This window comes from Martes martes (assembly GCF_963455335.1).
Source record: "Martes martes genome assembly, chromosome: 9".
Taxonomy (NCBI): domain Eukaryota; kingdom Metazoa; phylum Chordata; class Mammalia; order Carnivora; family Mustelidae; genus Martes; species Martes martes.
The window spans coordinates 102306889-102329852 of record NC_137896.1 but is presented as its reverse complement, the minus strand read 5'-3'; positions in this window follow the sequence as shown (position 1 = coordinate 102329852).

Genomic DNA, 22964 nt, shown 5'->3' with positions numbered 1-22964 from the left:
ATCCCAAAATGTTGAATCCCAGTATTTCTAATGTTTTAAATTAGTGGTTAATTTTTTTCATTTCTGTATTCATTTATTACTCAGTGTTTAATGTTTTGACAAACTTTTAGACTTCACAGGGCAGCCATCTTTTTTTCCTGTTGATTATTAGTTTGTTTTGCATGGTTTCAGCTTGCATTGTCAGTTTTACGGACCCGTACCCACTGTGCATAGTGAGGGCTGCCTGTATATTTCTTTCTTTCTTTCTTTCTTTTTTTTTTTTTTAAGATTTTATTTATTTGAGAGAGACACAGCAAGAGAGGTAACACAAGCAGGGGAGCAGCAGAGGGAGAGGGAGAAGCAGGCTTCTGCCAAGCAGGGAACCCAATTCGGGGCTCCATCCCAGGACCCTGGGATCATGACCTGAACCAAAGGCAGACGCCCAACAACTGAGCCACCCAGGTGCCCCTGCCTGTATATTTCTTGTGCCTAAAACTGCTATTTCCCAATCCATGGACCCTCTGGTACTCTTTATAAAATAAACTTCCTGTCTAATGCCACCTGGGGAGACAGATGCCTGACCACAGTGTGGGGTAAAGGATCTGGGGGCTTAACTGTTCATATTGAAAGAAAAAATTTTTAATTACGGAGATCTTTAAATGAACGTGAAAACAGAAGAGTTTAATGAACTCTGTGTACTTTCTACCCGTCATCCAGTTCCCAAGAACACTCAGTATCCTGCTATTGTTTCACCTCTTTCTCGAAATTGTTCAGTGGAGTATTTTTTTTTAAAAAATATTTTATTTATTTATTTGACAGACAGAGATCACAAGTAGGCAGAGAGGCAGGCAGAGAGAGAAGAAGGGAAGCAGGCTCCCTGCTGAGCAGAGAGCCTGAAGCTGGTCTTGATCCCAGGACCCTGAGATCATGACCTGAGCCCAAGGCAGAGGCTTAACCCACTGAACCACCCAGGCACCCTACTTAGGAATTCTTGACTAATATTTTAATGATTTAAAAAAATTTTTTTTTTAAAATTTATTTGTTAGAGAGCGAGCGAGCACAGGCAGACAGAGTGGTAGGCAGAGGCAGAGGGAGAAGCAGGCTCCCCGCTGAGCAAGGAGCCCGATATGGGACTCAATCCCAGGGCCCTGGGATCATGACCCGAGCTGAAGGCAGAGGCTTTAACCCACTGAGCCACCCAGGCACCCCTTAATGATTTTTTTTAAAGCAAAAAATTTATTGGAATGTTTACATTGAGAAAGTTTGAACAATTACGCATAGAAGGTAGAGAATGAAAAGAACCTCACTTAGCTTACCCCTTTCCCAGCTCCAGTCCCCAAAGGTAGCTGTCAATAGTAGCTTGCCTGTGAGTAATTTGTGGTTACTGTCAGAAGTTTGCATTTTTTTTTTTAAGATTTTTTTTTTATTTATTTACTTGTCAGAGAGAGAGAGAGAGTGAGCACAGGCAGACAGAGTGGCAGAGGGAGAAGGAGGCTCCCCGCGGAGCAAGGAGCCCGATGTGGGACTCGATTCTAGGACGCTGGGATCATGACCTGAGCCGAAGGCAGCCGCTTAACCAACTGAGCCACCCAGGTGTCCCAGAAGCTTGCATTTCTTAGGCACTTTGCCCTTGTGTGTGTGCACATGTGTGCATGCACACACACACTTGAAGAATCTTTCTTTTTGAGACATGAAGATGTTCACTCCTATAAAGCCCCCTTGGTGTCTAGAAGTTAAATGGTGTCATTCACAGAATAAACAAGTCAATGTTGAGACACCCGTTAACCTACAGTTTTACCAAGAACTAGATAGATGTTACACAATTGTGCTTGTGTTTACTTGCAAGTTGCTAGGTCCTTTGCAAGCTGGACTGAGCTGTAGGCAAAGCTAGTGCTTTCAACCGTGCATTTCCTGACTGGCCGGAAATAAAAGGATTTGTTCTCACCCTCCACTCCTTTCCCTTCAGGCAATATAAAGCTGCTTACAGACAAAAGATGACAAAGTTAAGATTGTTGCTCATTAAAAGCTGGGTTGTGTTCTCTATAAAATCTAGTGATATGAGGATGCCTTTTCTATTAAAAGCCTTTCTCCACTGTGCAGTGTGTAAGATTTTCATATCTTTTTTTAAAAATTAAAAAAATTTTTTTTAAGATTTTATTTATTTGACGAATCATAAGTAGGCAGAGAGGCGGGCAGAAAGAGAGGGGGAGGCAGGCTCCCTGCTGAGCAGAGAGCCCAATATGGGGCTCGATCCTAGGACCCTGGTATCATGACCTGAGCTGAAAGCAGAGGCTTAACCCACTGAGCCACCCAGGCACCCCCGTCTTTTTTTTTTTTTTTTTTTTTAAAGTGGGCTCCACACCCAGCATGGAGCCCAATGCAGGGCTTGAACTCATGACCCTGAGACCAAGAGTAAGACACTTAACCAACTGAACCACCTAGGCGCCCTGATTTTCATGTATCTTAATTGCTGATAAATGTTTTCTCTTGCCTCATGTCAAACTTTTGTTCAGGGCTCCAAATTTGGGTAAGGTTATTAACCCAGAGAGAACTTGGTTCTCTGTAATATTGTTTTCTGCCTTTCTTTTCACCTCTACTTGAGAAATCTAATCCTATCCTTTGTTTCACCTGAGACACATATTTGACAAGCTGAGAGGGGTCTGGTGGCTATAGATTGCTGAGGTGTTTATACCGAATGATTTCTTTTGTGACAGATGGAGACTTCTGAGAGTTTATGAATAGATTTTTTAAAATAACTACTAAAAGAAAACACTGGAGCTGCTCATTGCCAGTAGTCCTTGCCTTTCTAATGATTGGGCTTTAGCATAAACCCCTTTTGTTACATTCAGAGATGATCCTGGACTTCTCTCATCAAACATACAGTGGTGCAGTGCAGAATGCTACTTATTAAAAGGACAAGATGGTTATTTTCTGGAGACTGCTGATAGAGCAAGGTCTTTCCTCCCAGAGTATTATTGCTAAAGACCTAGATAGCAGGTTTCTACTTCCCATTCATTCTATTTCTAGAAGCAAGCAAATGTTCTCTAATTGCAGGCTTGGGCTGAATGCCTCAACAGTGTTTCCCACTGTGCTAATTGGAAAAATATAATTCTCAACTAACTCTGTCCTGCTTTGCAAAATAATAGTTGGCAGCTGAGTTGCCAGTTTGGTTCCTAAAGTGAAGTGGTGCTTTCGGACCACTTGGAACCTTTGGAAATTCCAGGGAGAGCTTATTCTGTGTACAAGGATCATTAGAGATCAAGCTTCAGCCCATAGTAACCCAGTGCCTGTTGATTTGATATCTTTTCCTAGGAGTCGTTATTAAATTTAATTTCAATTAAAATTTTTTTTGGGGGGGCCAGGTTCTGGGAATGTTAGTCAATATTTCCCATTAGTTGAACAGTCCTGTGAGGGGCCTTGTGTGTACCTTACTGATTTGGAAGGGAGATAATTTTCTTTTAGCTAAGGCCTTGGCTTCTGGCAAAGTCTATCCACATCAAATATGGTTGGCCTTGCCAGCTTTTTGGGAATACTGCCAGCCTGTGCATATAGAGTTGATATGACACTTCTGTTTAGAATCTTTGGTTTTTCTCAGGCTTCCCCACAGAATCACTATCTAGTATAAAGAAAGGCTTTTTTGTTTTGTTTTGTTTTGTTTTGTTAAAGAAAGGTTTTAAATTCACAGTTTCCTTAGGAATCAGATCTTAAAGACAGTTGATTACCTCATGTGTACAGTAAAATATAGTGGGTTAGGAACATGAGATCTGGAGCCACATTTATCTGGGTTCTAATCCCAGCTTTAGCACTTGCTAGTTGTGTATCTTGGAGGCTGTTTAATATTTCTAGGCCTCAGTTCCTTTGTCTAAAGATTGGTGATAATGGTACTTAAGTCACAGAATTTTCATGAAGTTTATGTGGAATAGTGTATGTGAAGTGTGTAATGCCTGACACTTCATAAGCACTTTGTAAAAATAGTGTTTATTAACTGATCTCATCTTCCAAATAAATATATGTAATTTTCTTGGTATGGTAATGTTCAACTTGACATTGATACCTTTCCTTGGCTGATGGGACAAATAATTTTCTTTAACTAAACCTTTATTTCTTACATCTGAAATAAAGGACCTAACTTTGGTGGAATGTCTTTGAAGAAAAGTATATCGGACTCTGTATAAATTGGGATTAGGTTAAACTGAGTGATAGGAGGGGCACCTGGGTGGCTCAGTCGGTTAAGCATCTGCCTTTGGCTCAGGTCGTGATCTTGGGTCCTGGGATCAAGCCCCATATCAGGCTCCCTGCTAAGTGGGGAGTCTGCTTTTCCCTCTCCCCCTGCCTCTCTCCCTACTCATTCTCTCTCTTTCTCTCTCTCTCTCTCTCTCTCAAATAAATAAATAAGATCTTTAAATCTATGAACAAAACAAAAAAACACCTGAGTGGCAGGAAATCACAAGAACGGAGAAGAAAGTTTCTTTTTTTGCCAAGTGAAAGAGGCCCAAGGGCTGTTACAGTGACATCATGGTCCTCAGGGTAGAAAGACTTTCTATCATGTTCCATCTTCAGCATGTGATTACTCCCTCAAGACTTAAAGACCCAAACTTGCCAGTTTTCTTATTATGATCACTTAGTTCTGATGAGCAGGAAATGCAAGTAGTTTAGATGGCCTTAGTAAGGTGTGTATGGGGGGTGGGATATATACACTGCTCTTGATACTGATTTCTGCCAGAAATCAGATTTCACAGTAGATCTGACAGAAATCATAGATTTTTATGAGATTTCTATCTCATAACAGAATTTAATAAAAGAGCTAATGAGGTATAGAGTGAAATGGCAAAAAGCAGACACAGCTGTGTCCTAGATGTAGCATCTAACGAGGCTGGGGAAACAAAGATAAGATGTTGGAAATATTAAAACTTTAGAAACAGAAGAGCCGGAGAGACAAGATGGCGGGGAAGTAGGAAGAGGCGCCTTTTCAACCTGCACCCTAAAGTGAGCTGATTACCTACCAAAGAACTCCGATCACCCATGAAATCAGCCTGAGATCAGAATTATACATGTCTGGATCTCTACGGGGGCCAGAAGACACCAGTGGGCAGGTAAAGTGGAGTGGGAACGTCGGACTGATATCGGAAGATAAACAAAAGGGGGAGGGAGCCACCAGAGGCGACCGACTGGAAAATAATACCCCAATACGAGAGTGCCCGGCATCTGGGGACCAGCATTAACTTGGAGTCTTGTTGAAAGCACTCAAAAGAGCAAAGACTCGAGCGGGGAAATTGTGGGAATCGGGGCGGATAGGGATAGGGGCTTAAGTCCCCAGACCCAGGGCAGCATCTCCTGGCGCTGAGCCGGAGAGTGCGGCGGAGAAACCTGGTCTTTGTCCCGGAGCCGCCAGTGCTCCCGAGAACGGGTGGAGTCCGGCTCCCGTGAGGGGCTGGGAGCCACACCAGACGGCAGAACGCGCACCTTACTGGAGATGCGCGCGTGCCTCAACCTCCCCTGAGAGAGGTGCACGCCCAGCCTGGTGTTCTGGGACCCACGCGGCGATAGAGCCGATAGAGCTGGAGGCGCCGCGCCCCAAACCATCCCCTGGGAGAGGTGCGCGCAAGACCTGAGCTCTTAGCCCCAGCCAGCGGGAAAATCTCAGTGTGCGATTGCTGCTTGGAACCTCTCTGGCGGTCTGGAGCTGCCCAGACAGCCACAGCTGCCTTGGTTTTGCGTACAAGCAGGAGATCCTGCGTCCCCAGGGACCGTGACTCAGAACCTGCTCTGCCAGCGGCCCAGCGGCTGCAGCACCTGCAGGGGAGCAGACTGAGGCTTCTCTCTGAGAGGGAGGTTGGGGTGCAGTTTTCTTTCCTCTAAACCTCCAAAAACCATCAAAAGCTGTCAAGGCGAGAGAAAAGAAGTGAACAAACATAAAAACCTCCAGAGAACAAAAACCTGAAAAAAAACGTTTTTCTCAGAGCCCACCCCCTTGAGGGGGTCGGGAGGACTTAACTCAGGGAACATCATTGACTGAAAACCCACGTGGCAGCCCCCTCCCCCAGAAAACAAATCAGGAAAAAAAAAAAAAAAAAGACTACAAGAGAACAACCACCACTACTTCATAGATACAACTTTTATTTTTAATTCTTTCCCACTATTCTGGTTCATTTTTTTTCTTTTTTTATATAGATAATTTTTTAACCTATTTACCATCACAGTGAGATGTCCAGTACATCAAATTCCATGATAAACTTCTAACCTGAATTTTTGATACATACACATGTGTTTTTCTTTTGCTTTTCTATTTTCTTAATTTTTAAAAAAATTTTTAATTTAGTTTAGTCCAGTTTATTCCTTTTTTATTTTTATTTTCTAATATTCATATAGAGTTAAACTTCAAGGTAATCCCCTTTCTCCAAGCAATGCTACCCCTATAGGTGAACCAATTTTTAATCCCCCTTTTTCTTAGGAAAGTTGAGTCCTTTAACAAAGATATCAAGATACATCCAGGAAGAATCAAAATAACCTTCCTCGCCCACACCGAGAATCTATAACCATGCTCCCATCTTTTTCTTCTGCCAGTGTCTCTGTGTATTTATGTTTGTCCGGATAGTATATAAATCTTATACTTGGGGTTCTTCTTGACGAGGCTCCTCCTTTTTTTTGCTTATATATATATATTTTTTTTTTCTCTCGTCATATACTTTTATCAGTCTTTTTGTTTGTCTCTTTGTGTTTGTATACGTCATAAACCTTACCCTGGGGCCCATTTGGGCTGAACCTTCACTTTTATCTTCCCTTTTTTTCCTGTCTCTCTCTCTCCCTCTTTTTTCTTTTTCTTTTCTTTTTTCTCTCATTTGGGTGGGGAATCCTGAGTGCTCAGAAGCGTTCCAGGGTGCACCTTGACTGCACCACGGTCAATACATCCAGCTACATCTGTCCAGTCATCTCTCACCAAAATGACTAGGAGGAGGAATCCCCAACAGAAGAAAAATACAGAGGATGGGCCTTCTGCAACAGAGCTAACGGCTATCAACATAGACAATATGTCAGAAAGAGAATTCAGGCTAACAATTATCCAGGCAATAGCTAGGTTGGAGAAAGCCATGGATGACCAAACAGAATTGATTAGGGCAGAATTGAAAGCGACCAGAGAGGAGGTTCATAATGTTAGGGCAGAGCTGAAGGCCACCAGGGATGAGGTTCACAACGCTCTCAATGAGTTCCAATCTAATCTAAATTCTCTAAAAGCTAGGGTAACTGAGACAGAAGATAGAATTAGTGATCTGGAGGACAAACAAATAGAGAGAAAGGATCAGGAGGAAGCCTGGAACAAACAGCTTAGAAGCCACGAAAACAGAATCAGGAAAATAAATGATGCCATGAAACGTTCCAACGTCAGAATTATTGGAATCCCTGAAGGGGAGGAGAAAGAAAGAAGTCTAGAAGATATAGTGGAACAAATTTTTCATGAAAATTTTCCCAATCTTGCGAATGGAACAAGTGTTCATGTACTAGAAGTAGAAAGGTCCCCCCCCAAGATTATAAATTCAAAAAAAAATCCAGGCACCTCATAGTAAAATTGAGGAATCATAATTGTAGATACAATCTCTTGAAAGCCGTTAGGACAAAGAACCTCCTTACATACAGAGGAAAGCCCATCAGAATAACGTCAGACCTGTCCACAGAGACCTGGCAAGCCAGAAAGGGCTGGCAAGATATATTCAGGGCACTAAATGAGAAGAACATGCAGCCAAGAATACTTTATCCAGCAAGACTGACATTCAAAATGGATGGAGAGATAAAGAGTTTCCAAGACCGGCAAGGCTTGAAAGACTATGCAACCACCAAGCCGACACTGCAGGAAATATTAAGGGGGGTTCTATAAAAGAGGAAAAATCCTAAGAATAGCATTGAACAGAAATATAGAGACAATCGACAGAAAGAAAGACTTCAAAGATAACACAATGTCAATAAAAACGTATCTCTCAATAATCACTCTCAATGTGAATGGCCTAAATGCACCCATAAAACGACACAGGGTTGCAGATTGGATAAAACGACAGGACCCATCCATATGTTGTCTACAAGAGACCCATTTTGAACCTAAAGATACACCCAGACTGAAAGTGAAGGGATGGAGAAGCATCTTTCACGCCAATGGGCCTCAAAAGAAGGCCGGGGTAGCGATTCTCATATCAGATAAATTAGATTTTAAACTAAAGACGGTAGTCAGGGATACAGAAGGACACTACATCATTCTTAAAGGGACTATCCACCAAGATGATCTAACAATTGTAAATATCTATGCCCCCAATATGGGAGCAGCCAATTACATAAGAAAACTATTAATCAAGATAAAGAGTCATATTGATATGAATACATTAATAGTAGGAGATCTTAACACGCCTCTCTCAGAAATAGATCATCGAAGCAGAAAATCAATAAAGAAATAAGAGCATTGAATGATACATTGGACCAGATGGACCTCATAGATATATACAGAACATTCCACCCTAAAACAACAGAATACTCATTCTTCTCAAGTGCACATGGAACCTTCTCCAGAATAGACCACATACTGGGTCACAAATCAGGGCTCAACCGATACCAAAAGACTGAGATTATTCCCTGCATATTCTCAGATCACAATGCTTTGAAACTGGAGCTCAATCACAAGGAAAAGTTCAGAAGGAACTCAAATACCTGGAAGCTAAAGACCACCTTGCTTAAGAATGCTTGGATCAACCAGGAGATCAATGAAGAACTTAAACAATTTATGGAATCCAATGAGAACGAAGACACTTCACTCCAAAACCTATGGGATACAGCAAAGGCGGTCCTAAGGGGGAAATTCATAGCCATCCAAGCCTCCCTCAAAAAAATTGAAAAATCCAGAATACACCAGCTGTCTCTACACCTTAAAGAACTGGAGAATCAACAACAAATCAAACCAACTCCACACGTAAGAAGGGAAATAATCAAGATTAGAGCAGAGATCAACGAGGTAGAAACCAGAGATACAGTAGAACGTATCAACGAAACTAGAAGCTGGTTTTTTGAAAGAATCAATAAGATCGATAAACCATTGGCCACACTAATCCAAAAGAAAAGAGAGAAAGCCCAAATTAATAAAATTATGAATGAAAAGGGAGAGATCACAACTAACACCAAGGAAGTAGAAACAATCATCAGAAGCTATTATCAACAGTTATATGCCAATAAGCTAAGCAACCTAGATGAAATGGATGCATTCCTGGAAAACTATAAACTCCCAAAATTGAACCAGGAAGAAATTGACAACCTGAATAGACCGATATCTAGTAACGAGATTGAAGCAGTGATCAAAAACCTCCCAAAAAACAAGAGCCCAGGACCTGACGGATTCCCTGGGGAATTCTATCAAACTTTCAAAGAAGAAATAATACTTATTCTCCTGAAGCTGTTTCAAAAAATTGAAGCAGAAGGAAAACTTCCAGACTCTTTTTATGAAGCCAGCATCACCCTGATCCCCAAACCAGGCAAAGACCCTACCAAAAAGGAGAATTTCAGACCGATATCACTGATGAATATGGATGCTAAGATTCTCAACAAGATCCTAGCAAACAGGATCCAACAGCACATTAAAAAGATTATCCACCATGACCAGGTAGGATTCATCCCTGGGTTACAAGGATGGTTCAACATTCGCAAATCAATCAATGTGATAGAACAAATCAATAAGAGAAGAGAGAAGAACCACATGATCCTCTCCATTGATGCAGAAAAAGCTTTTGACAAAATCCAGCATCCGTTCCTGATTAAAACGCTTCAAAGTATAGGGATAGAGGGAACATTCCTGAACTTCATCAAATCTATCTATGAAAAACCCACAGCAAATATCATCCTCAATGGGAAAAAGCTTGCAGCCTTCCCATTGAGATCAGGAACACGACAAGGATGCCCACTCTCACCACTCTTGTTCAACATAGTATTAGAAGTCCTAGCAACAGCAATCAGACAACAAAGAGAAATAAAAGGTATCCAGATTGGCAAGGAAGAAGTCAAACTCTCTCTCTTCGCAGATGACATGATTCTTTATATGGAAAACCCGAAAGACTCCACCTCCAAACTACTAGAACTCATACAGCAATTCAGTAATGTAGCAGGATACAAAGTCAATGTCCAGAAATCAGTGGCTTTCTTATACACTAACAATGAAAATACAGAAAGGCAAATTAGAGAATCGATTCCATTTACTATAGCACCAAAAACCATAAGATACCTCGGAATAAACCTAACCAAAGAGGTTAAAGATCTGTACTCGAGGAACTACAGAACACTCCTAAAAGAAATTGAAGAAGACACAAAAAGATGGAAGACCATTCCATGCTCTTGGATGGGAAGAATAAACATCGTTAAAATGTCTATACTGCCCAGAGCAATCTATACTTTTAATGCCATTCCAATCAAAATTCCACCAGTATTTTTCAAAGAGCTGGAGCAAATAATACTAAAATTTGTATGGAATCAGAAGAGACCCCGAATTGCTAAGGAAATGTTGAAAAACAAAAATAAAACTGGTGGCATCACGTTACCTGATTTCAAGCTTTACTACAAAGCTGTGATCACCAAGACAGCATGGTACTGGCATAAAAACAGACACATGGACCAGTGGAACAGAGTAGAGAGCCCAGATATGGACCCTCAACTCTATGGTCAAATAATCTTTGACAAAACAGGAAAAAATATCCAGTGGAAAAAAGACAGTCTCTTCAATAAATGGTGCTGGGAAAACTGGACAGCTATATGTAGAAGAATGAAACTTGACCATTCTCTTACACCGTACACAAAGATAAACTCGAAATGGATAAAAGACCTCAACGTGAGACAGGAATCCATCAGAATCCTCGAGGAGAACATAGGGAGTAACCTCTTTGATATCAGCCACAGCAACTTCTTTCAAGATATGTCTCCAAAGGCGAAGGAAACAAAGGCAAAGATGAACTTCTGGGACTTCATCAAGATAAAAAGCTTCTGCACAGCAAAAGAAACAGTCATCAAAACAAAGAGGCAACCCACGGAATGGGAGAAGATATTTGCAAATGACAGTACAGATAAAAGGTTGATATCCAGGATCTATAAAGAACTCCTCAAACTCAACACACACAAAACAGATAATCATATTAAAAAATGGGCAGAAGATATGAACAGACACTTCTCCAAGGAAGACATACAAATGGCTACCAGACACATGAAAAAATGTTCATCATCACTAGCCATCAGGGAGATTCAAATCAAAACCACATTGAGATACCACCTTACAGCAGTTAGAATGGCCAAAATTAGCAAGACAGGAAACAACGTGTGTTGGAGAGGATGTGGAGAAAGGGGAACCCTCTTACACTGTTGGTGGGAATGCAAACTGGTGCAGCCACTTTGGAGAACAGTGTGGAGATTCCTCAAGAAATTAAAAATAGATCTTCCCTATGACCCTGCAATTGCACTGCTGGGTATTTACCCCAAAGATACAGATGTAGTGAAAAGAAGGGCCATCTGTACCCCAATGTTTATAGCAGCAATGGCCACGGTCGCCAAACTGTGGAAAGAACCAAGATGCCCTTCAACGGATGAATGGATAAGGAAGATGTGGTCCATATACACTATGGAGTATTATGCCTCCATCAGAAAGGACGAATACCCAACTTTTGTAGCAACATGGACAGGACTGGAAGAGATTATGCTGAGTGAAATAAGTCAAACAGAGAAAGTCAAGTATCATATGGTTTCACTTATTGGTGGAGCATAACAAATAATATAGAGGACAAGGGTAGATGGAGAGGAGAAGGGAGTTGAGGGAAATTGGAAGGGGAGGTGAACCATGAGAGACTATGGACTCTGAAAAACAACCTGAGGGTTTTGAAGGGGCGGGGTGGGAGGGTGGGGGAACCAGGTGGTGGGTATTAGGGAGGGCACAGATTGCATGGAGCACTGGGTGTGGTGAAAAAACAATGAATACTGTTACGCTGAAAATAAATAAAAAATTAAAAAAAAAAATTACTGGTCCAGGGCTTGACACATAGTAGGCATGTAATAAATGTTACTTCTTTTTCTATTCTTACTCCTATTTTTTAGGGAATTTTCTAGGCAAGAAATGTGATGCAGTATTGTAATACTTTATGTCAATAAAACATAATAATCTCCAAAAAAAAAAAAATCCTATGGGATCTTAATTGGGAATGAATTTAGTTTATAGATTAATTTAGGAGCATTAATATCCTTCTAATATGGAATATTTTCATTCATAATATATTGTATCTTATCATTTATTCAAATCTCCTTGTATCTTATTCAATAAAATTTAAAGATTTCAAAAAAAAAAAAAAGAAAAGAAACAGAAGAGCCCCGCTGAAGCTGACACTCAGACCTCCGAGGAAGGGTTGCTGTTGGCTGCTGTGGGTCCCCAGCCATTGAGGAAGACATGTTGGCAGCTAGTGACTAAGGTCTGTGAAGAGGCGGATTCTGTGAGGGCTGCTGTATAGGAGGGGACCACTGCTGTCCTAATGAAGAAATGTGAGGGTGACCTTCACAGGAACAGGAAGCAAGAAAGCAAGGAGTGAGTTCTTTCCCCTGCGATCGCCTCATAGCTGCGCCCCCCAGTGGCAGACCGTAGTAGGGAAGCAGCTGCAAAAGTCGTTGGATCAGTCCCCAGTCCCCGTGTCACCACGAAGCTTAGGGACTGAGATATGAGAGCTTAACCAACACGGGGCGGCTACCTGCCAGATGTCTCCATTTTATTTTATTTAAAAAACACTTTTCCCCTCAGATTTTATTTTTAAGTAATCTCTATACCCAACATGGGACTTGAACTTACAACCGCAAGATCAAGAGTTGTGTGCTCTACCAACTGAGCCAGCCAGGTGCCCCAGGCTTCTCCATTTCAGGAGAATCTTTGAAATTAATACCAGATCAGTGGAGTGAAAATGAGAATGTGTGAATATCCTATGCTCTAGCAGTCTTTGACCCAATTGCCTTAGTATCCACTGGGGAATCTAGCTGGAATCAGTTATCACTAAGATGGTTGTAAAATGGTGATTTTGGGGGCACCTGGGAGGCTCAGTCAGTTAAATGTCCAACTCTTGATCTCAGTTCAGGTCTTGATCTTAGGGTTGTGAGTTCAAGCCCCATGGGGAACTCCACTTAAAAAATTTAAAAAAAAAAAACAGTGATTTTTCTATTTTTCTCATTCCTTGCACGTTTATTAGTTGGCATTCTTTGGTAAAGGAGAGCTTTCTCTTCTCCCTCATCCCTTGCCCTGGGAAATGTGGTTTTCACTCTGGTGGCCACATAGCCAGCTTAGAGTTGGAGTTGTACTAAGAGCTGGGATGGAACAGACGCTGGTGTATGTAGCTAGCTATTATAGTTCCTGGCCTAAGCAGTCTTATTACTGCAGTTGGACCTGTAACTGACTTGAATTGTAAAAACATTAGGAAGAATAAGAAGGAATTACTTTGTGCTTTACATATGGAAGGATGAGGGCAAAGAGCTGGAATTCGCAAGTGGTGTCTGATGTTCCAGACCCTCATTCTCCTGAGAGGACTTACATGGGCCAGTGGTTCTCCACCATGGCAGCATCCTGGATTCACCTGGAGAGATGAGGCCTGGGTTCTAGCCTGGGCCATTGGGATTTCATAGGTGTAGGTGTGACCTGGGTGTCAGGATTTTTAAAAGCCTTCCTGTAGATTCCAATGTGCTTCTGGAGTTGAGGGCTCTGGAACAGGCAGCCTGAATTGGTCACATGGGGGTAAAACAAACACATGGGGTGTTCTCTGTTCCATTCCATTGGATGGGAATGAAGGAACTGAACTAGGTATATTGGCATGTCTTGTTTTCAAATCTGCACTTCCAAAAATCTGCCCACTGTTGGTGTTTGACCTTGACTACATGGCATATTTATAAATTTGACTTCTCCCCTTAAAAAAAAAAAAAAAAAAGTTCTCAAAATCCAGTCTGACCCAGCTAGTCCAGATCCAGGCAACCAGGTTTAGAGTGAGTCTCATGACTTTAGTCATAAATTTATTTGATCTTCTGTAAAAATGGAAGCATCTTTTTGTACCTTATGCGTGGAGGGAAGGAGAGAATCCTGAAGGTGAGTGAACATAAGGGGTGGAATGTCTGAGTGAAAAGGACAGACCTTGTTACTGTATATGAAGCCTTTGCTATGTCCCCAGCATTGTGCTACATACTTAATATAAAGTTGGTCTTTAAAACTTTTAAAATTTGCTGTGAATTACTTATGACATGGAAAAGGTTATATAAAGAATAAAATAATGAACACTCATATACCCACAATGCAGCTTAAGATTCCAGGCCCTGAATTGTTTTCCCTTTGTTCCATTTAGGGCCACTAACTACTTGTGTTCATTATTTGTTATGTAATAATAGGTAACCAGAGCTACAGCCACGATAGAAACTGAAGGGAAGACATTTCTTCTCCTTTATGGATATGGAAAAATAAGTATATTTAACGCATGTCAAAATTTGAAATCCACCCAATACGACTATTTTGGGTTTATTTTTCCCATATTCTACGAATAGCACATTTATAAAATCACCTACCCATGACTCCCAATCTGCTTTTTCCATTTTTCCATGTTCTGTTCTAGTCTTCGCTCTAATGAAACATTTAATTTCTAATTAATATGCAATTATAAAATAGATGCCATTTAGATTTCCTGTGTCTTAATTCTTAGATGGATTTGGTCAAGGGAAATCACTCTTCGGGTGCTAAAAAATTAGTCCTAGTTCACATTAATTTAGCACTCATTTTGCTTTAACTCATTTAATACAATAACTCAGGAAGTTACATACTAAAGATGAGAAGACCGAGACCTTCTAAGGGTTAGGAAACAATGCAAGATCACATAACCAGCACACTAGGGAATGGGACATTACAGTAATGGAGAAAATTAAAGTACAAGGGATGGTTTATCTGGGGCCCATACAGAGAGAACACATCATGTGAGGCAGGAGCATTTCCAGATCGGAGATAAATGGACTGCTAGATGCCAGCTCGACTGCTCCTCCTGCAGTGACTGAGTGCTAAGAAGATGAGTTTAAGAGCATGGAAACAACGTTGGCTTGTATGCTTTGGCGATAGCACCTTCAGAAACAGCAGCCAGCAGAGAGCTAGATACCATAAAGTTGACCCACTGAGACTTGTGCCTGCACTTGGAGCCCTTACCAAGAAACATGATCTGTGCTTTTAGGGTCCTTAAAGCCCATAAAAACAACTGGGTAGTCAAAAGAAGGAAACTTGGGGCACCTGGGTGGTACCATCACGTAAGCGTCAGACTCTTGATTTTGGCTCAGGTCATGATCTCGGGGTTGAACCCCAAGTTGGGCTCTGCTCAGCGGGGAGTCTGCTTGAGATTCTCTTCATCTCTTTCTGTCCCTCCTACCCTGTGTGCATGTGCGCACTCTCTCAAATATATAAATCTTAAAAAGGAAGGAAACAGTGAGGTGGTTGGCTTAGTAGATGGTAGAGATGCCTCTATCCCCCACCTCTGGGGCTTTGGTGCTGGTATCTTGTACTCTTGGTAAGGTCTACCATATCAGTGAGCCAAGGCGGAGTTTTGGATTCAAAACAGTGATTTGCAAGCATAATTACCATGATGCTGATAACGCAGCCATTTTCTGCATGCTGGCCTGCTGCGCTGGTGTTCCCAGTGCAAACCTGTGGCCGGTAGCATCGTGGGCTACCCTGACCACAGGGGGAACCTTGAGGCATGATGGTGTCCTAACGGGCTAAGCCTTGTTTGCCCCCACCCTCACCTCGTAGTACTTTCTGTCACATGGCAGAGTTCATAGATAGGAGCCACTCATCTACTTGATGACCCCAAACTCCTGGGTGAAGCAGATGAGAAACCTGCTTTGGAAAGAGGCTGTTCCTGGACTTGCCTTTGTAAAGCTGCTGGGCTAACACCAGACTGGGGCTGGCTTCCTTGCTTGCTTCCTCCCGAGCAGCCCTCTTGGCACCAGGGAATAGCCTGGTATCTCAGGATGGATGGTGGCAGTGGCAGGCAAGCTTGGATCCCCAGGGCTCGTTTTGCTATAATAGTTGCAACTTTTTCCCACACAAAGCACTCTTACTCAGGCCCCACCACTTAGAGCTTGTGTACACCCTTTATTGAGGGGCTGGCTGGAATAGACAGCAAGAAGGCTTTGCCTGCTGTTGGGGTTCTAGTTCCTGATTTAGGTCCCATGCATTTCCTGGTCCTTTGTTTCATTAGCCTTACAATGGGGCTGATAGGGCTTTTGAATCCTGAGCTTTGGAAGAAATTAGAAGGATGTAAAGATAAGTGATGTTATAGGTCCATCTAAGATTTAAGAGACAAATTTCCTCCAAAGACACAAGGATCTCCAGGTTTAAAGATCTAGGCTCCAGGCTGCTTTCCTTCTAGCTCCTTCAGGAAGCAGGTGCCATGGATACTCATGGACATCTCAGCAGCCACTCCCTCCTCGCTTTCCCCTTCCCAGCAGCTCCAGATTCCTGTTGGAGGAGCTAAGTGGTTCCAGCCCTAAGCCAATCAAGACAAGCCAATTCTCTCTTCCTCTGGGACAGACATGTGAACAAATATGGTCTAATCAGAGTGAATCTCAGGACTGCTGGGAATTTCTGCAGCACAATTATCACCGGAATTCAAAGGGAAGCATGCAGCAGCCCCAGGTAGTACCACCAAAGATGCCGCTGGCAATGAGGATGTGCAGAGCCAAGGATAGAAACAGATCCTTGTAACATTCCTGAACTCCTGGAGGAAGCCTCCCCGTGGACCCTTCCACCCTCTGCATCTGTACATTTCCAGTATTGTTTAATCCAGGTTTTCTGCTTCTTGCAACTGAAACCCTCCTAGCTGGTACCTGTGGGATGCCAGTTACTACTTTGATCTGAGCTGTTATCTCTGATGTGGAGGAGGGGAAACTTAGGGATCATGGCCTAGGCCCTTCTGAGAATTCTAGAACCCCAGGGCTGTAGGCTCATGGGGGAAGGCAGCCCTGACTTGTTCATCCCAATATTCCTAGCAGAGGTGGAGCCCTCCTTCCCAGATGAGAGGAGGACCTAAGTGTCTGGTCCTGAGAGAGTTTACCATCAAGCAGTCATGCCCATGTGAATATGGTTTGCCCATGGGCTTGAAGGACTAATTCCCTATGGGGCTATATTCAGTTCCTCTGGAACAAGGGAAGTCTAGCCACTCTATAAATAATCACATAAATAATCACATTCTCCGTCCTTCCCCTATCCTCACTTAATAATACCAGCAGCTTGAGGGCCTGGATGGCTCCGTTGGTTAAGTGTCTATTTTTTTTTTAAAAGATTTATCTATTTATCTATCTATCCATTTATTTGTGACAGAGAGCACACATGGTGGGAAGAGGCAAAGGGAGAAGGAGAAAGAGCCTTATGCAGACTCCCCACTGAGTGCAGAGCCCAACATTGGGCTCCACCTCACAACCCTGAGACCATGATATGAGATGAAATCAAGAGTTGGATGCACAACTAAGCCACCCAGGTGCCCCAACTGTTGGACTTGTTCTTAGCTCAAGTTTTGATCTCAGGACCGTGAGTTCAAGTCGACTGTGTTGGGCTCCATGCTGGGCCTGGAGCCTACGTAAAAAAAAGAATAAAAAATACCAACAGCTCAAAACACTTCTCTTTTTGTTTCGTCACTGCTTCCTTTTGGGTCTCACCAGATGACCCTGGGGATGTGGCTTTCAGGCGCTATCAGATGCCTTTTCTCCTATCAGCCTAGGCAGCCCAGTGCCTGCTGCCCCACTTAGTCTGGGACTCCTTGACAGGAAGGCAGGGCCTCATTTGTCCCAGATTCTGCTTGGGTCTCTTGTTCTTTTCCCACCCAGTTGATCAATAAGATTATCCTCTAGGAAGGATTTAAAAAGATTGGAAGAGAGAGAGCATAACTGATGAAAAATTAATACAAAACCACAATCATGGAAACAATTTAGTGCTATTTTCCGTATGGTCCAAGAATAGACATCAAATCATTGGAAAGTCCTGAAATAGACCCAAGTGTATATGATGCATAAGAATTTACTATGTGATAAAAGGAGTGTTTCAAATCACCGGGGAACCAATAAATCAATGGCTTTTAACAGAGGAGGGGGGATGACTTTGTCTCCCAGGGGACACTTGGCAGTGTTTGGAGACATTTTTGGTTGTCATACCTGGAGAAATGATCCTGGAATTCTGTAGAGGTCAGGGATGCTGCTAAATATTTTACAGTGTGCAGGAGACCCCTGCATTAGAGAAGCCGTGGCCCCAACTACCAAGAGTGCCACTTTTAATAAATCTTGGGGTAAATGAAATAACCAACTGTTGGCCAACTGTTCAGGAAAAGGAAAATGGAGTTAGATTCTGAATCATATCACAGTAGAAATAATTTCAAGTTAGATAAGAAAACATTTTAATAAGTAGAATCTTTAATAAGACCTTTGATAAAATTTGGAAGACACAGATCAGTTTGTTCTCTAAAGTTAAGAGTCTGTTTCTTCATTTGTTTTTTTTTCCCCCCTTTGCTTGTTTGTTCTGTTTCTTAAATTCCACATAAGAGTGAAATCATATGGAATTTGTCTTTCTCTGACGGACTTATTTTGCTCAGCATTATACTCTCTAGCTCTATCCATGTTGCAAATGGCAATGTTTCACTATTTTTTATGGCTAAATAATATTCCATTACATATATTTCTCTCTATATAGTCCATTATGTGTATATACACACATTTATACATGGATATGTACATATATACATATTACATATATATTCCATTGTGTGTGTGTGTGTGTGTATACACCAACAGTGAACAACATTCTCCTTTCTCCACATCTTCACCAAGACCTGCTGCTTCTTGTGTTGTTGACTCTAGCCATTCTGATGGGTGTGGGTTGATATCTCATTGTAGTTTTGATTTACATTGCCCTGATAGTCAGTGATGATGAACATCTTTTCATGTGTCTGTTGGGCATCTGTATGTCTTCTTTGCAGAAATGTCTATTTATGTCTTTTGTTCATTTTTAAATTGGGTTTTTTGGAGAACAGCATTTCTTAAGTGTTTGTTTCTCTAAATTTGATGATTTTAGATTCTACATATAAGTGATGTCATGCAATATTTGTCTTTCTAGGCTGGCTTATTTCACTTATCACAACATTCTCCAAGTTCATTCATGTTATTGCAAATGTCAGGAATTCCTTCCTTTTTAAAGGCAAAGTAATATTCCATTATGTTACATATAATTACATAATTACATATAATGGAATAATATATATATATATATCATAAGATATATGTGACAATTCTTTATTTAGTCATCCATCAACTGACTCTCGTAGTTTCCATATCTTGGCTATTGTGACTAGTACTGTAATGAACTTGGCGGTGCAGATATCTCTTTGAGATGTTGATTTCATTTCCTTTTTTTTTTTTTTTAAGATTTTACTTTTTAAATTTTATATAGTTTAAAAGGATTTATTTGTTTTAGAGAGAGAGGGTGGGGGAAGGGGAAAAGGAGGGGGGAGAGAGAGAATCTAAAGGAGACTCCCTGCTGAGCGCAGAGTCCCACAACCCCTTAGATTATGATCTGAGCAGAAATCAAGAGTCTGAGTTTAAACAACTGAGCCACCCAGGCACCCCTTTAAGATTTTATTTTTAAGTAATCTCTACACCCAACATGGGGCTTGAATTCACAATCCTGAGATCAAGAGTTGCAATGCTCCGTGGGCTGAACCAGCCAGGCACCCCGATATCCTTTCTTTTGAATATATACCCAGAAGTGGGATTGCTGGATCATATGGGAGTTGAATTTTTAATTTTTTGAGGAACCTCCATACTGTTTTCTATAATGGCTGTACTTGTTTACATTCCTACCAGCCATATACAAGTGTTCCCTTTTCTCCATAACCTTGACTGCACTCAGTATCTCTTGGCTTTTGATAATAGCCATCTTAACAGGAGTGAGGTGATATCTCATAGTGGTTTGGTTTTGATTTGCATATCTCTAATGGTTAGTAATATTAAGTGCATTTTCATCTACTTATTGGCCATTTGTATGCCTATTCAATGCCTTTGGCCATTTTTTAATTGGGCTGTTATTATATTATTATTATATTGAGTCATATGACTTCTTTATATATTTTGGATATTAACCCCTTATCAGATATATGGTTTGTATATATAATATCATGTCATCTACAAACAGACAATTTTACTTCTTCCTTTCTGATTTGGATGCTTTTCTTTCTTTTCCTTACCTAATTGCTGGCTAGGATTTTCAGTACTATGTTGAATACAAGTGAGCATCCTTGTCTTGTTTCTGATCTTAAGGAAAAGTGTTCAGCTTTTTGCCATGGAGTATGATCTTAGCTATGGCTTATCATATAGGGCCTTTATTGTGTTGAGGTACATTCCTTCTTTACCCAGTTGGAGAGCTTTTATCATGATAAAGCATTCGGTTTTGCCAAGTGCTTTTTCCTGCATCTACTGAGATGATTGTTTTTCTATCCTTCATTCTGTTAATGTGGTGTATCATGTGTATTGATTTGTATATGTTGAACCATTTTTGCATCCCAGGGATAAATCCCACTTGATCATGGTGTACAATCTCCCCCTCTCCCAGCTTTATTGAGATGTAATTGACATGTATGTATGATCTTTTTAATATTCTCTGTAGAATTTGGTTTGTTAGTATTTTTTCCCTTGTGTTAAGAACTTCCAAAATTTACTCTTAGCAACTTTCAAATATGCACTACAATATTACTGACTATAGTCACCATGTTCATTATATCCCCATGAATTTTTTTATAACTAGAGGTCTGTACTTTTCGACTCACTTCACGACTCTCTTCTCCCTCATTTGTTCCCTATTATGAGCGTGGCTTTTTTTTTTTTTAAAGACTCAACATAAAAATGAGATCATACATTATTTGTCTTTCTCTGTCTGACTTATTTACTTAGCATAATATCCTCAAGGTCCATCCATGTTGTTGCAAATGGCAAGATTTCACTCTTTTTCTTGTCTGACTAATACTGGATATTGGTCTCTCATTTTCTTTTCTTGTAGTGTCTTGTCTGGTTTTGGTATTAGTCTTAACATATACGGAACTATTAGAAATAATGAAGAAAGGGGAGCCCAGGTGGCTCAGTTGGTAGAATGTCTGACTCTTGATCTCAGGTTGTGAGTTCCAGCTTCAGGTTGGGTGTAGAGATTACTTAAAAATAATAAAAATCTTGGGGCCCCTGGGTGGCTCAGTCGTTAAGCGACTGTCTTTGGCTGAGGTCATGATTCCAGGGTCCTGCGATGGAGCCCCGCATTGAGCTCCCTGCTCAGCTTGAAGCCTGCTTCTTCCTCTCCTGCTCCCCCTACTTGTGTTCCCTCTCTCACTGTCTCTCTGTCAAATAAATAAGTAAAATCTTAAAAAAAAAAAATCTTTAAAAAAAAGGAAGAGTTAGCAGTGTAGGCCTTACAAGTTTATGCCAGATAATTTATCTACCAAAGACTTACAAATATGTTTCTTCCATCACTGAGGTTTTGGCTAGATACAAGGTAGAGAAGTGACAGGGCCCATTTAGAGCTAAGCAAACTGAAATCCAGAAAGGGGGACATCACTCAGGTTTGATGCTTTCCTGTCTAGGAACATTACCTGGACTCTGCTAACCTCAGGGCCTTTGTACATCCAGGGAGTGCAGAGCTCCACTATTATTAAGGCACTAAGGAAAGCTGGGAAGAAGAAATCTGTGAGCTGACAGATCAAAAGCAGTGTTATTGTAAAAGCTAATGGAGAAAAGACATTCAGGAGAGGCCACTGGAACAGAAAAGTCCAGAAACTCCTAGAGCGAGGATTATCTGGTCTTGCTGGTGGATCATCAGGGGATATCGCTTAATTTGCCTCAGGTTTCAGTGTCTTCATCCTCCTTGCTGGGGGAGGGAAGATGGAACCTCCCCCTCTTGACCACTCCTCTTTTCACACTCCGGTGAGAAAGGTGCTCCTCACATTCTTTTAAAGACTTTATTTAAACTGAAGTACAGTTGACCTATTAGTGTTAGGTGGATAACAGGGTGATGTGACAATAGTACCCATTCTGCTGTGCTCGTCACGATTAGCAGAGTCGCGATCTGTCACCATATGAATTTGTTACAGTCTTACCAACTATATTCCCTATGTAGTCCTTTTCAACGCCATGCTTGATTTCTTTTATAACTCGAAGTCTCTACCTATCTTTTCTGTACTGCTTTCCGCCTTCTAGACATGCTGTCCGAATGAGCGCCCCCCACCCCTTTTGCAATCAGGTGTTGAAGGCAGTTCCTGCTAGACTGCCCTGCCTCTCGTCCCAGGATCTGGAGATCAAAGATGGCGCAGGCCTCTGGGCTTTGAGTGAAGAGGGAGCAAGTGAGAGAGTTGAGGGCAAGGGCCTGGGGCCTCCTTGGTGTCTCTCCCTGCTGCGAGAGTGGGGTCAGGCTGCTTGCTGTGGTGGGCTGAGGCGCTCACTTGGTGGGTTGCCCAGGGAGGTGGAATGTGGTGCTGATAGTGGCGGTCACAGTTACTCCTTTTTTCAGTCTGCTTTTCATGATGTTGCTGGCTTATTTCCCAGTAAGGAGGAACACCAAATCTTGAAAATAAAATGGAAGCTCTGGCCAGGCCACACACTTGATGTTTTCCTGATGAACATGTCCTGAACTCAGGGCCTGGCAGTGGGCCCTGCAAAGATCAGTAATCAAGAGAACGTCTCACCTCCTTTCTTAAGAGACTAAGGAGAGCCTGGTGTCTCCTGGTGCATGGGCTGAGGCTGTGGAGAGATGGATAGAGGCTCTGTTTGCTCTTCTCTCCCATGCTTGAAAACTTTGCCTCCTCTGCTCCTGCCCTGAATCCAAATGGGCAACCATGGGAGTCGTACCCTTCATCATTTATTCACAAATACCACCAAGCATATACACTGGTGGAAATGTACTCTGGCGT